At 33.1% G+C, this 10,540-nt stretch overlaps 1 long non-coding RNA gene across 1 annotated transcript; it reads right to left on the bottom strand.

The window, feature by feature from the left end:
- Positions 1-7,813: 7,813 nt before the first annotated feature.
- LOC107873459 lies at positions 7,814-10,245 on the bottom strand. The gene is made up of 2 exons (XR_001675344.2): positions 9,498-10,245; positions 7,814-8,378 (listed from the first exon to the last, which is right to left on the bottom strand). It is a non-coding gene; the product is annotated as an uncharacterized LOC107873459 (long non-coding RNA).
- Positions 10,246-10,540: the final 295 nt, after the last annotated feature.

The following is a 10,540-nucleotide window of genomic DNA, read 5'->3' as shown; positions in this document are numbered from 1 at the left end:
TTGCAACTTGACCTTCTTTCGGAGGTAGTAAAAAATGACATCGATGTGCTACACATATTATCAAATATTTTAGATTACGTGATAGTAAAATTAATATAAAAATGCAATTAAATAACGTATTAATTAACAGTCATATGTATGGAATTTAAACCTCATCATTCCAACACGTTTGAGGCTGTGACATCAAATACAACCAATCCTTTATTCTAGGATGTACAGTAACAAAGCCAAACATATTAAAACCAAGACTAGATTCGTTCACTTTGTAGTGTTCGTCATTTTGTTTTCTATATGATTTATATGTGTTAATGTCATGTTTTTACAACAAGAATTGTATAAATCAATATCTTTAAAAATTATTTATTGTACCTGCTGGCATCATGCTTTAACAGCCCATCGGCAATCCATTCTAAATAGTCGTTGATCAAGTTGATCAACTTTGTTAGTGTTTTGGAGCCTTGTCTGAGATGTTGAATATTTCAAATGGGTAATTCTTTCGTTCTCCCGAACTGGTGAACTCCACTTTTTCTTTTTCCTTGGAAGCAGTTGATGGATTATCAACTGTGATAATATGCTGTTCAACAGTAGCTTCTACTGTGACATCCACCTGTAAAGACAGAATTATCAATACTAATCACAGATATATAACAGATTATCTATCTATTGCAATAGATGGATTATCTATTGGGATAGCTGTATGATAATTTTGAACAAATAACCCATCTATTGCAACATATGACTCATCTGTTGGTACAAATTAAAACAGTACCAAGACCTGTTTAATTTTCTGAAATAAATAGACATATATTGTAATAGATAATGCATTTGATGCAACATGTAAGACAACTATTACAATAGATAACACATCTGACGCAACAGGTTAGACAACAGTTGCAACAAATGTATATATCTGTTTGATAATTTTCAACAGATGTATCATCTGTTGAAACAGATATGTGTCAGTTTGTTTGTTGGAACAGATGATATACATTCACCTTCTTCAGCTCATGCTGCTCTCATGTGGCCCTTGTACATTGATCAAAGGTGCAAGACATAGACAATGGAGTTGTAATTTTACTTTTTTCAATGCTTGATGATGCCTTGGAAATTTCTTTCCTTCTCCTCTTAGCCACCTTGATCTCTAGTAGAGTGTATGGATATAAAATCCTCTTTGCTAGAATGTCTCTCCTCTTAGATGTCATTTCCTTTACAGAAGCAATTAATGCATTAATAACATTAATCACTACATCATATTTTGCCTTGTGGTCATGGCATTTGCATGCAGAACATTCACTAAAAGTGGAAAAATCTGTATAACCAGTATGATCATAATTATAATGGTTTGTTGTTTCAAAAATTGTAAGAGGAGCATCATTAGCCCAAACACCACCACCACCACCACTACCACTACTACTATCACTACCATCATCAACAACAACAAGCCCACCCTCCAGAATTATTTTTCTTGTGATAGCTGTTACTCTAAACAATTTTTTTATTCTATCTATGACCTTAGGGTTCGATAAAGTTTGCACAGACCGTAAAGTAAGAAAAAATGGCATCTTCAACTCTCGATTGGTCGAAACAAGCCACAGAAGGACAATCTAAAATAAATCAGTACATATATTAAAATGATGATTAAATCATTTAAAAAATCTTTAATTAAAAAAAAATTAATTAGAATTAGACTTACTACTTCTTTTTGGGGGTTGAAGAGATCAAGAAATTTTGCATTTTTATCACTTTTGGCCGACAACCATTTTATGATTCTTGGATAGGAAACTTCTTCCTGGTATTTCATTTGTTGTTTCAAATAAGGAATGACTTCAAATGCCTAAGCCTATAAAATAACGCCAATAAATCAAATGCATTATTGAATAAAAAAATGAATCATATTATAATAAAAGAAATATTTACCATGAAAGCCCATGAAAATCCATATAAGTTGACTATTTTTGGCGTTAATGGAGTCACCAAATCTTTGATAGTCATTTTGAAGCTTTAATAACCCCAAGGATAGATGTTAAATGCCTCAAAATCCTCGAAGAGCTTTATTAAACTAAGTGGTATGTTGTTATTAATGTCTCTCACCCAAAAAATATTATGTACATACCAAACCAAGCACAATGATTGCTTGTGCTTCTTTGAAAGTCTTTTACCTTTTAACGCTTCTATTAAATTGATCAAAACCATTTTTTTTGCATCTTCTTCGTCCATCAGTATTTGATGGTACCCCGCAAAGCAATCCATGAATGACTGTATTTTATGCCTCACACAGTTGTCAATGAGAATGTGGATATTGGTTAATGGAAAGTTATCTTTAGGACCGACTTTGTTCAAGTCTCGATAATTGACACAAATCCTAACCTTTCCATCCTTCTTTGGTATTGGAACAATATTGGCTAGCCATGTTGGATATTTCGTGACTTTAACCACATTGGCTTGAATTTTGTTAGTGACTTCTTCATTGATTTTTAGAATCAGATCTGGCTTGAATTTTCGCAACTTTTTCTTCAGAAGATTGAACCCTGTATCAATTGACAACTTATGTGATACGATATCCGTACTCAATCCTAGCATGTCATCATAAGACCAAGCAAATATATCAATGTATTCTTTAAGCAACTTGATGAGTTTTTTCTTGTGCTTATGTAAGATGAACACCGATTTTGGTTTCTTTGACTTTGGTGTTATCACCTAAATTAACAACCTCGGTCTCCTCTAGGTTGGGCTTTTATCTATCCTCAAAATCTTTTAGTTCTTTGTTAATTGGTCTGGGGCCCTTATTTTTTCATTATAGTCCTCCCATTCATTAACATTTGCTTTGATTTGTTCATTTAGATCTTGACATGACATGACATTGGCATGTTTTAATTTATTATTACTGAAAATTGCACACATGGGCTATGATCCACACTAGTGTGGGTTTGAGCCTTTTGAAAAGCATAAAAAGTGAAAATAAGGTAAAAAAATAGAAAGGATGGATCCCGGGCTTCATTCAGACTACCATCGATTTTGCAAAAGTTATATTTTATCATTTCATCTACCACATCAGTCGGAAAGTCATGATTGTGGTGGAAGTCTAGTTTGACAACTTCTCCCGCGGTTTATCTTTCTTGATTTTGATCTTCTCAGGGAAGTATTTTATAATAGAATCACACTCTTCAAACAAGTTTCTTATTCCATCTTCAAGACCATCGTTTGTAGACTTTACAGATATAGGAAATGACTGGTGGAGCAAAGGTGATTTCTTAGCCTTTTCATCACTACTACCAGCCATTCTTTCCTCTTCAGCAACTAAGGATGATAAAGGAAGGAATTTTTATTTTCTTTGGATGTATTGATCTTCAGTCAACTTTTGTTAACACAGATCAATTTCTACTTATTTGATTACCCTTGTTAAAGTAAAAACAACTCAAAAAAAATATGTTAGATCTCATTAGTGGTAAGTAATGCAAGATATCCGACATAAAGTAAACACATGAAGTTTTTTTCATCTTAGGTAAATTAATCCATAGGTGGGTATCGACTCGGAAGGAATTAATGGATAGGACTTTATCCGTTGATATTAGATAAGTAGGTCTTTAACAAGAACTTTGTCCAGTCTAAATCTTTGGACGTCTTCATCTGTTGACTTTGGATTCATATGACTCTTCTAGACAAAATAGGAAATAAAGTTTTGAAGGAAAAAGGCCGGGCCAAAAGGCCGCCTACACATCTCATAAAGAAGAAATCAGGCCATACGTAGTTCAAATAGGCAACGGATAAAGCTTCATTTCATTAGAAATCTCACTAGAGTTTATCACATCAGGAAAACATGAAAGGAAAATGACAATAGAAAGTACAAGACTAATGACTAAGTCCTAGATAGGTGCGGGCATTCCCACTTCATTCTTCTTCTTTCATGTCTTGATCTTCTACGGATGGTATGGAGGAAATTCCAACTCGACCCTTCATGTATCCACCAGGCTCTCCAAATATATTTTAAAATCATGGTAAGTCTCCAAGTTATGCCCTCCAATTCCTCCATGGTAATGACAAGCCTTTTTGAATTTCTTCCAAGCCTTAGGCATCGTGTTAGGCTTTTTTTCCATTGGCTCCAAAATCTTGGCATAGAGAAGCTTTGAATAGATTTCATGGTAGGTATCTTCAAACTTTGTGAAGTCATATTTGTAAATTTGCACGTGATCAGTGATAGGCATGCCTGAATTAACATGATCGCAATAGAGAATGGTTTGTGGCCCCTACAAATTACTTATCTAACCACTGTGGACCAAGTTACAAATTTTGGCTTCTAGAGTGAGGAACTTATTAGTGGTATGGCCGGATTGATTTGGATGATAATGACATATTTTATAAGTATCTTTGGGAAAATAACCAAATCCTTCCATTTGGTCAGGGTGGAGGACTCCTATATCTCTTAGAATTTGATAAACTGCTGAACATGTCATGATCTTGGGGCACCGAGAGTATCCTCTGAATTGAGCTCTGAGGATGATCTTTTTATTTCTCGACCTGATCTTAGTTGGCCAAACAGCTTCCCCTTTGATCTTGGCCCAGTGGTCCTCTCTTACATTTGATGGTAGAGCTTGCTTAGACTTTCTTTTCTTGTGAGATCAATTGTTTGACTTTAGCAATTTTCTTGTAAGCCTGATCGATCCTCCTAATCACTCTCTTGATCTCTGCTTTTAGCATTTCCTTCACTATTCGTCTCTTTAATTGAGTGGTTCTTGAATCCATAATTGATTTTTATGAAAGAATAGAAATACGTGTAAAAGAAGTTAACAAAAGTGGTTGAGGACTTTCTGAGAGACTTAGAGACTTGGAATGTTTTGGGTGGACATTGAATATTAGGCATATATTTTGTCCTAGAGGGTTTCTAAAACTTTGTTTAAGAGTATATCAATTTACCATTGATTCAAACAACACACATAAAGACATAAAACAGTTATACCACATAAACCAGTTATATCACACAACAATAGGATAATAAACGCGTCTTAATTGGGTGACCTTTTTGAGCCAAGGGTTGGCCTAACAAATTTGAAGGAAGTATATATCTTTTAAAACCAATCAATTATCCCCCTAAATCTCCATAGATATATAAAAAAGGGCATAAAAGTCTACAAAGTTGCACAAAAGGAATACAATCATCGGGGAAAGGGGAAAATAACACGAGAAAAAGAACAAGGTCCCACACAGGGGATAAAAATAGAAAACACTAGTGTGTAGATGATCCTTCGTCGACCTTTACCCTCTTATTTTTGGTCCACCTCATGCCATATACGATGTTTTATGCCTGATATGTGTCTACCAAATATTAAGACGGTCAGTTTATTTAGTAAACATTTGGGATCTTCTGCAAGGGACCGATTGAGCTATTCTTACACAGAAACAAAAAAAGTAAGCCTTCCTCCTACCCTAAAGGATAATGGATTAGATTAATCAATATATACTCCTTCAACATATAAGTATGATTCTTTTGTGATTGACTTGTGGTCAATAGACGCAGGGTAGATTTTCTAATGAGCCCAATATCCCCTCGGGTATTGGGACGTCCTAGGCTCATGCCTAAAAAAGATTTTGGTTTTGCTCTATCCTATGTGTCTAGAGTGGGCTTTGACCAGGTTCTTAAGTGGACAACTTGAGTTTGAGAATACGAACAGCCATCAAACGCCTAACGTATCAATAAACTGTTGTATTTCCAACACTTCATTTAGAATTGATAAATTAGGGCTGCGACAACGCAAAATCCTAAAGAGTTAATATATTTCGAATGTGGAAGTATGCCATGAAATGCAACAGTTTAAATTTTATGAAAATTTGAATATACAAGCAAACAAATATTTTAAATATTACAAATCCGAATAGTTAGTCAAGAAGTTAGTTCAAATATTTGGTTAGAACCTAGCGAAATCCCCAGCAGAGTCGCCATTTCTGTTTTATTCTTTTCTGGATTCTATCTAAAAAAAATAGTTTTGACCCTTTTAAACTGATTTAAAAATATTCAAGAAATTTTTGAAATAATTTTTAGAAATATACATAGTTGCCACTTGATTTTTATAGAAAACATCAAGAAAACTTAGAGAAATTTCAAAGATTCAAAAACAGAAATAAACCTTTGAAATGAGAGAAACTGAGTAAGGGTTCAATTAACACCCTGAAAAGGTTTTAAGGCACTTAGGAACATCCATTTAAAACGGTTTACTAAAACATAATTTGACTAACTTAAAAAGGGTGTCTAACTTTACAAAAAGGGTGTTCTAAAAAAAATATTACATATTTAAAATTGGCATTTGTTTATTCAAACGAGAGATAGTCTACTTGAATTAGAAAAAAGTTACAACATGTTCTACTTAATCCAATATTAATTTTGAGAAAAAATTATGAAATATTCCGCTTAATTCATGATTAATTTTTGAGAAAACATTACAAAATATTCTACGTGATAAATATTTTACTTAATTCATAATTATTTCTAATTAGTTTAGAATTTGAGAAAAAATCAAGGAATATTCTAATTGAGACAATTCTACTTAATTCATAATTATTTCTAAGAAAAAAATTATGAAATATTCTACTTGAATTAAAGAGAAACCTATTTAAACTAGGTTGCACACTTGGATTTAGTTTAAGAAAGAAATAAGTTTGTGTTTTTTTATGAAAAAAAAGGAATTACGTAATTATTTTTATTATTATTATGAAAAGGTCAATTTTGTTATAGATAACAATCTTTGGAAAATGTTGAGGAAATATCATGTTTAAGGTATCTTATCAATTATGGAAAGTTAGAGTTACGAAAAAAATTAGCTTCTTGAATTTGAAAAAAAATTATTTTAACCCAAATAGGTCATTAGTCGTATGAACTAGACAAATGCCATCTCGAAATAAAATAATTCATTTATAAAATACTAATTTAGGAAGAAAAATCAAGGGAATCAATTTAATCTATTTAAACAAGATAAATCAAGTGAGAAATACGAATAGAGTAAGAAAATCAAGATAAAATAAAATGACAACGAACAAAATCAAGATAAAATATAAATGGCGACGCCTTAGGGGATCGTTTAAATTAATTAAATAAAGTTAGAATTAACTACAAGTAGGGGTGGGCATATTTTGGTTTAAAACGAAAAAACCGAAAAATCAAACCGAAATTTAATTTTGGTTTCGATTTTTCGGATCGGATTCGATTTGTAATTTTAAAATTTTATTTTTTCGGTTGGTTTTAAAAAAAAAAATTCAGTTAAACCAAAACACCAAAATTTAATAAATAAATAACTAATATATATATATATATATATATATATATATATATATATATATATATATATATTTAGTAATTCACATTCACAATTAACATTTAACAGCAAATTCACATACGCTGCAACCATTGCCCATTGCCAACCCTAAATCCTTATTTTGGTATTCCTTACGCCGTTTCTCACGTACACCGGCGATGACGAGTCACGACTCACGATTGTTCCTCCGTTCCACTGAAGGCAAGGCGGTGTTCCTTCGTTGATCGTTTTCACTTCTACTGGTTGTGGGTTTGTAGGTTGTGGCTATCCGCCGACGAGAAATAGATGAGTTTTGTGTCGTTTTGTAGACTATTTATGCAAGGTTATATTATATGTAATGATTAATGACGTTATGCATTATGTTAAGCTTATGATTATTTCATTTCGTTTCATCCATGTTGAGTTATTTATATTTGAGAATTTAAAACAAGTTTGAAAAAAATAATTTTTCTAAAAAAACCCATCAATTTTAAATGCTCAGTTATGAAAAAGAGAGGCTAACTACTTTAATATTTCAAACCGAAATAAAAATCTGAAATAACTGAACCGAACCGAATTTATTTCGTTTTGGTTACAAATGTTATTTTTATCAATATGAAAACTGATAAACCAAACCGATATTAAATAATCAGACCGAACTGATCGAACGCCCACCCTTAACTACAAGTAACATGAATAATGAATAAATACAAGAAAAAAATGAGCAAAAGTTTTAAGATTTGGGCCTTTGCTGGTCCGTTAGTAAACTGTCCAGCTTATGGACTCTTGAATCCATTCCAACAACTGGTATATCAGTTGTATATCACAGCTATATACCTCTCGTTTTCCTGCATATCTAGTGCATATATGACCGTATTTCAGTCATGTACACATAACTTAGCCCTCCACTTGTATAATCAGCTTCCTTTCCCCATATTCGCAGAGTATCACACGTATATCAACCTCTCTGACATGTATATTACTGTATATTGGTGCAAATACTGTCCTTTTAAGACTTTGCCTTTAGGCTTTGACTCGATGTTGGGTTGGACCAAACGAGGATGCAAGGAAAGAGTCCAAAAAGGACTCAAACGAGTTCTAAAAGGTTAAGGATTAGTATCCACACAAGTACGCAATAAGGATGAGAATTAACTGAAAGAAAAAAAAACAAAACTAATGCACTTTTGTTCACCATGAGATACAAATCATGTTTCAAACAAAATCAAATTTATTCCAAACATTACTACAAGCAGCAGAAAGCAAAGTAGTTCCCGATTTGAAAGTTTTGACAAATAATCATACATTCACAAAGAAAACCTCTATTTTACCATCAGCTACAACATTTCAAAACAAGCCATAAGCGGGATCGAGGAATCATTTTAGAAAAAAATGGTTTCTCTAAATCATTTTGAGGCTCGACCAACTTTGTACAACGATCCCAACAACCAAACAAAGTGAGGCAAATAGCTTTAAGCGAAATAAATATTTAAAGAACAAAGAGACTCACTTTTATTTCCTTTTTTATATCTTTTGAGAAGAATTAATGAGTGGTAACTCAAAACTCGTGTTTCCATCCAAAACGTTCAACTCGGTATTATGAACCAAGAGAGTTCTAATAAATGAACCGTTGAAGAAGTTGGGACCAAACGTATGAAGGAAAGCAGTACTTTAAAGGGCTTATGGAGGAGAAGATGATTAATTTCGATATCCACCTCCATCCTCCGGCCTTATTTAAAAAGAGAAAGTGAGAGCAATTTCATCCCCTTCTTGACAAATGTGCTATTTGTAAGTCAAGAGATCCTCAGGGAATCCTTAATCCAAGAAAGCATTCAAGTGACCATCCTTGACAATTTTCGACAGTCAAACAAGCACAACGTGATACTAAATCATTTGAAAATCACCTCTAAACGCTGCCAGGTACCAACATCTAGTAAAGAAGTTGTTCAAGCCATTTCAAGAAAATGTACTTGGCACACAATAAAATCTCAAAAGGATTCCTCAAAGTTCAAATCTCTTGAACAACTTATGCAAGCAGCTAGTCTCATTTTCACACTACCTTAAAATCCAACATTACCAACAACACAATGATAGTCCAGAATGCCACAAAAGAACCTAAATACTATTAACAGTGAGGAAAAAGAACGACCAAAAACTGTAGCTTAAACAAACAAGAAATTTTACAAAACACAAAACAAACACAAAAAAGAGAGGGTTTACCTTATTGTGAGCAGCGAACCGAGAACCTTGAGCTTATCACAACGAAGTTTCCACCACTACAATGTGAGGACGTCGAATTTTGATTTTTAGAGTGTTCTTAGAGGATTTTGGTCGCGTGAGGTAAGAAGTATGTGCCTCTAAAACCTCTAAATTTTTTCCCAAAATCCTCCTTCTTTCCCTTATCTCTCAACGTCTATTTATAGGAGATATTGGAGAGGGGGCAGAAATTAGGATTTTCGAATTTAAAAGAATGCATTTCAAATTCAAATTTTGGAATTGGTTTTCTTGAAAATTTGAGGTCCACAGTAAGACAAAGAAGAGAAACGTTGGAAATTAATTCTTTGCCCAATACAGTGAATCACAAACTGGGAATGAAAGTTTTATGATTTTAGCCATGGATGGCTGAACAGGAGGGTAAATTAATAAATGAACAGCTGTTGTTGTCGGGTTGTTTGCTGGATGTTGAAATTGACGTTGTTGTGTTACAGCGTTGAGATCGATTTTGACATTGGTTATTGAACGCGTTGGTGTTGTTGATGATAACACTGTTGCTATAGCTGTTGTTGCCGTGAAAGCTATTTGGTGTCAATATTACTATTGATGTTTGTATGCTGTGTAAGAGAAGAAAGAATAGGTGTGTGGGCTGGGTCGGCTAAAATGGAGTGGGCTAGGGCGGCTTTTTGGACGTTGGGCTTGTTTTGGGGTAAATTCTTAAAGGGAAATAGATAGATTAAGTTATTTTGGGGTTATTATTTAAAAATAACCCCAATTAGTTTAGGAATTAGCCAATTTTATTTAGTTTCCAACCAAATTGAAAATCAATTGGTCAATTGCATTGCAATTGTGGCCAATTTGATTTCAATTATGGTTAAATTTAATAAATTGACTAGATTAGATTGAAATTCGATACGAATAATTCCTCATTTAATTCTGAGATTCTTGATTTAATAAAATCAAAAAAATATTCCTCCAAATAAATTATTATTGAGAACAAATTATATTCAAATCAAGATTTTAACCATTTGAATCAATTTTCAAGATAA

Source organism: Capsicum annuum, chromosome 6, assembly GCF_002878395.1.
Source record: "Capsicum annuum cultivar UCD-10X-F1 chromosome 6, UCD10Xv1.1, whole genome shotgun sequence".
Taxonomy (NCBI): domain Eukaryota; kingdom Viridiplantae; phylum Streptophyta; class Magnoliopsida; order Solanales; family Solanaceae; genus Capsicum; species Capsicum annuum.
Note: the sequence above shows the minus strand (reverse complement) of the source record. Positions and strands in the feature narration are given on the sequence as shown.